This window comes from Miscanthus floridulus, chromosome 13, assembly GCF_019320115.1.
Source record: "Miscanthus floridulus cultivar M001 chromosome 13, ASM1932011v1, whole genome shotgun sequence".
NCBI lineage: Eukaryota > Viridiplantae > Streptophyta > Magnoliopsida > Poales > Poaceae > Miscanthus > Miscanthus floridulus.
In genome coordinates this window covers 46,619,253-46,625,107 of record NC_089592.1, presented here as the reverse complement: position 1 = coordinate 46,625,107, position 5,855 = coordinate 46,619,253, and positions in this window count along the sequence as shown.

Here is a 5,855-nt window from a genome sequence, read left to right as displayed (position 1 = left end):
GCCCAACCCAAGCGCCTTTTCACAGCATCATGCTTGGGAAACAGGCCATGCCACTAGGACAGATCGATCTGCCCATCACCTTTGGGGATCAGTTCAATTATAGGACTGAGACCCTCACGTTTGAGGTGGTTGGGTTCCTCGGAACCTTCCACGCCATCTTGGGACAACCATGCTACGTGAAGTTCATGGCCGTCCCCAACTACACATACCTCAAGCTAAAGATGCTGGGCCCCCACGGGGTCATCACTGTCGGCACCTCCTTCCAGTGGGCCTATGAGTGCGAGGTCAAGTGCTACGACCACGCCACAGCAATCGTCGCCTCCGGGGAACTCGCCGCCCTCAAGGAGGAGGTCGTCGAAGGAGCGCCCAACATGAAGAAATCGATCGAGTCCTTTGAATCAGTAGAGGGCTCCAAGGAGGTCCTCATAGATCCTAGCAGCTCTGAGGGTAAAATGGTATGCATTAGTACCACGCTTGCCTCCAAATAGGAAAGCACGCTCATCGACTTCCTCCGCGACAACAAAGACATCTTTGCGTGGAAACCCTTGGATATGCTAGGCATTCTGAGGGAGGTCACCGAGCATACCTTAAAAATCCATCTAGGCTCCAAGCCAGTGAAGCAATGCCTACATCGCTTTGATGAGGAAAAGCGTAGGGCCATCGGTGAAGAGATAGCAAAACTGTCGGCCATCGGATTCATCAGGGAAGTACACCACCCAGAGTGGTTAGCCAATCCCGTCCTTGTATGAAAGAAGAGCAGGAAATGGAGGATATGTGTTGACTATACAGGCCTCAACAAGGCATGCCCAAAGGATCCGTTTCCTTTGCCACACATAGACCAAATAGTTGACTCTACCTCAGGGTGCAAAACCCTCTGCTTCCTTGATGCGTACTCCGGCTACCATCAAATCACGATGAAAGAGTTCAACCAACTCACGACGTCTTTCATCACCCCTTCAGATCGTTCTGCTACGTTTCGATGCTGTTCGGTCTAAAGAACACTAGGGCAACATACCAGCGATGTATGCTCAGATGCTTCAGGGACCTCATTGGGTGGACCATTGAGGCCTATGTTGATGACATCGTAGTTAAGTCCAAATGGGCTGACCACCTTGTTGTTGATCTTGAGCAAACCTTTGTGAAACTCCAGGCGAATGGCATCAAACTCAATCCCGAGAAATGTGTTTTTGGGGTCCCGAGGGGTTTGCTGCTCGGCTTCATCTTCGAGCGTGGCATCGAAGCCAACCCAGAGAAAATCTCAGCCATCACAAGGATGGGCCCGATTCAGAACATAAAGGGGGTTTAGCAAATTAAAGGGTGCCTCGCCGCCCTTAGCCAATTCATCTCGTGCCTCGACGAATGAGGACTCCACCTTTATTGGCTCCTAAAGAAAGCCGACCGCTTCGAGTGGACATCTGAGGCCTAGGAGGCGCTTGACATGGTCAAACTACTTCTGATAAGGCCCCTGATCCTAGTTCCTCCAAGCGACGGAGAATCCCTCCTGCTATACATAGCGGCCACCACACTAGTGGTCAGCGCCACCCTAGTAGTAGAGTGGGAGAAAGAGGGGCACGCCCTCAAGGTGTAGCGCCCTGTGTACTTCATCAGCGAGGTACTATCTGACTCTAAAACTCGCTACTCCCAAATCTAGAAGCTCCTTTACACCATCCTCATCACCAAGAGGAAGCTGCGCCACTACTTTGAGTCACATCCCATGATGGTTGTGACGTCGTTCCCCCTCGGTGAAGTTGTCTAGAGCCAGGATGCCACGGGAAGAACTGCAAAGTGGGCACTCAAGCTGATGGATCAAGGCATCACATATGCCTCCCGAACGACGATCAAATCCTAGGTATTGGCTGACTTCATCGCTGAATGGACCGAGGTTCAGACACCACCAGCGGTCGTCGATCAAGAGTACTGGACGATGTACTTCGATGGATCGCTGATGAAAAAGGGCGCTGACGTGGGACTGGTCTTCGTATCACCCCTCGGGGTCCACATGAGGTACATGGTTCGGCTCCATTTCCCCTCATCAAATAATGTGGCCGAATACGAAGAACTCGTCAACGGCCTACGCATCGCCATTGAGATGGGCATCCGACGCCTCGACATTCAGGGTGACTCTTAGCTAGTCATTAACCAAGTCATGAAGGAGTTAAGCTACCATGATGCTAAGATGGCTGCATACTACCAAGTCCGATGGCTAGAGGACAAGTTTGATGGCCTCGAACTCAATCACATCCCAAGGCGCCTCAACAAGGCGGCCGATGCTCTTGCGAAGGCGGTGTTCGGTCGAGAACCAGTGCCAATAGGCATCTTCGCCAGTGACTAACACAAACCCTTGGTGCGCTATGAAGGGTTAGAGCGGGCCGACGATGGCCCATCTGATCCAGCCCGGGGGCTGACCAACCGACGGCTCCGCCCGGTCCTGATGTCATGGAGCTTGACGAGGATCCAGCAACAGAGCCCGACCCTCTAGATGTCTAGAGAACACTCTACCTTGACTACCTCCTCCATGACACGTTGCTAATAGACAAGACGGAGGCCCAATAGCTCGCATGTCGTGCCAAATACTTTGTTCTTGTAGAGGGTGAACTCTACAAATGGAGCCACACCGGGATCCTGCAACTCTGTATCCCCATCGAACAAGGAAGACTTCTACTAAGCGACATCCACAGTAGGGTCTATGGTCACCATGCCATGATGAGAACCTTGGTTGGGAATGTATTCCAATAGGGCTTCTATTGGCCCACTGTAGTAGCTAACGCCGAGCAAATCGTACGCACCTATGAAGGGTGTCAGTACTACGCTGGGTAGACTCACCTCCCGGCCCATGCACTCCAGATGATCCCCATCGCATGGCCCTTCATGATCTGGGGGCTCAACCTGGTTGGGCCTCTCAAAAAGGCACCTGAGGGCTTCACCCACTTGCTTGTCACCATAGACAAGTTTACGAAATGGATCAAAGCTTGACCGATCTCCATGATCAAGTCTGACCAAGCTATGATGTTCTTCCTTAACATCATCCATCGCTTTGGAGTACCAAACTCCATCATCACAGATAATGACACGTAGTTCACCGGCAAGAAGTTCATTTGATTCTGCGATGAACAACACATCCGGGTCGATTGGGCCGCCGTCGTGCACCCCAAATGAATGGGCAGGTCGAGCGTGCAAACAACATGCTCCTACAGGGCCTCAAGCCTAGGTCTTCAATCGGCTGAACAAATTCAGCGCACGCTGGGTCGCCGAGCTCCCTGCGGTGCTATGGAGTCTGAGGACAACTCCTAGCCGGGCCAGCGGCTACACACCTTTCTACATGGTCTATGGTTCCGAGGCCATCCTCCTGACGAACCTCGACTATGGAGCGCCAAGAATCAGAGCGTACGACGAATAGGGAGTCGAGGCATCCCACGATGATGCCATGGACCAACTAGAAGAAGCCCGCAACATCGCCCTCCTCCATTCGGCCAAGTACCAGTAGGCGTTGCGATGGTACCACAGCCGACGGGTGCGGGGCCAAGCCTTCAACGTCGGGGGCCTTGTTCTCTGCCTCGTGTAGAGCAACAAGGACCGCCACAAGCTCTCCCCACCCTACGAGGGGCCGTACGTCATCGCGGAAGTACTCTGGCCAGGCACCTACAAGTTGAAAACCATCAACGGCGAGGTCTTCACCAACGCCTGGAACATTGAGCAGCTATGTCGTTTTACCCTTAAATAAACGCATACTTTTTCTTATCAGTTTTTCTTCAGAAATCCCCGATCTTTAGCGACCTCCAACCCCTACAAATTGTGAGGGGTCGAACCTCACTCGGGGGCTGATATAAGTACATTTATCTGACAAAACACTCTCTGTGTCATCTTTGCAAACATTCTCTAAGTCTTCCCTCTTTTCTCATGGCAAGTCCTAAAGGCTAGGATTTCGGGAAACAAAATCTAAGCGTAACTAGTTGGACTGTGGGAAGCCCACGCCCCAGCGGCTATGACCTCCTTACTCACTGGCATAATCAGAATTGGCTCACCCACGCTCCTAGGTTTTTGCGACTTTAGCTATGAGAAGGGTCGGAAGGCACCAAAATCTCTTTTACAAAAAGAGGGAGAAAAAACCAAAAGGCTGTTTGCCGTTGCGAAAGTTGAAAACATATTCACTTTTTCGCACAAAATTCATTGCGTTCAAAGTGATTTCATCATGAAACGGACTAATGTACTCATAAATACAAAGGACTATTCACTCAAGGGCTCTCCCACAAACTTATTCAATTACAGTCTCTGACCAACTCTACTACAAGTACTACTACGACCGCCACGCCACGCTCTCCATCAGCGACGTCCTACCACTCCGTGGGATCCTCGAAGGCACCGTCATCTGCAACGTCGAGCACCACGTCGGCAACTATGGTGTGAAAGCATCTAGGCCCCTAGTTGGGTTTCAATGATTAATGACAATATATGATTACTGTGACTAACGTGTGTTTTGTAGAAACAATTGAGCTAGGTCATGGTAATGGAGATCGATTGGGCAATCATGGTTGTCATGCCCCTACGATGGAAATCGTTTCGGTTTTCAAAGGATGAACGACAAGGTTAAGGATGGACTAGTTCTAAGTGTCGATTAGAGTTGGAGAGACACTTAGAGTAGTTTAGGACTTTGTTTTTCCTTTGGCCGTACTATTAAGGGGGGTATGAATGGGTAGCTTGACCTAGGTGAGTCTAGTGAGTTAGGTGTGGTGCACACTTGTTAAAACTAGCACTAGGTAGCTCCATAATAGTCCTTTGATTCAATGGAGCAAACTTCATTCACAAATGCTCAAGAGTTGGAAGTGAATGGAGGGTCAAATACTGACCGGACGCTGGCTTAGAGTTTGGTCAGTTCATTTGACCAAGGTGAAAGTGTTTGGAAGTGACCAGACACTGCGAGGTCATGTCACCGGACACTGAGGGCCAGCGTCTGGTCGACTCCAGTAAGGTCCTAGAGAGGGAGAATCCTGAATTGATGCGTCCGGTCAATATTGACCGGATGCTGATCAGGTTCTGGCTACTGACCGGACACTGCTCAGCAGGTGACCAGACACTGAGGGTCCAGAGTCCGGTCGACATCAGTAAGGTTCCAGTGAGGGGAAAACATGTCCGGACACGTCCGATCAACACTTAACCACTAGAGTTCAGGGTTACTGACTGGTGTGTCCGATCAACATGACCGGAGCGTCCGGTCACCCCATAGAGGCACATAACGGTTCGTTTTTCAGCCGGTGTTATAAATACAACCTCCACTTGTGTGTGGGGGTACTTTTGCTCATTCCAGCAGCTGAGAAACACCTTAGAGAGTGCTAAGAAGAGCAAGGTCCTAGTGAGGTGATTGAGATTTGAGAATCCCAAAGAGAGCCCTCATTAGTGAAGATCAAGAGTAGCAAAGTGTGCATCCACCTTCTCATTAGGCTTGTCATGGTCAAGTGAGAGTTTGTGCTTGTTACTCTTAGTTATCGCCATCACCTAGATGGCTTGGTGGTGATTGGGAGCTTGGTGATCACCTGGTGGAGTTTGTGGGTGACCCAACTAAAGTTGTGAGCAGTTGTGGGTGATTCACCACGACAGAGTGTCGAAGAATCAACCCATAGAGAGCACTTGATCCTTGCGCAGATCAAGGGGGAGCTACACCCTTGCACGGGTGCTCCAATGAGGACTAGTGGGGAGTGGCGACTCTCCGATACCTCAGCAAAACATCACCGTGTTCCTCCTTCTCTATTTACTTTGAGCATTTACTTTGAGCAATTTGATTCTTGTCTTTACATTCATAGAATTGCCATGCTAGAGTAGGATTGGAACTTAAGTTGCAAGTCTTTTGTGCGGTAGAACAA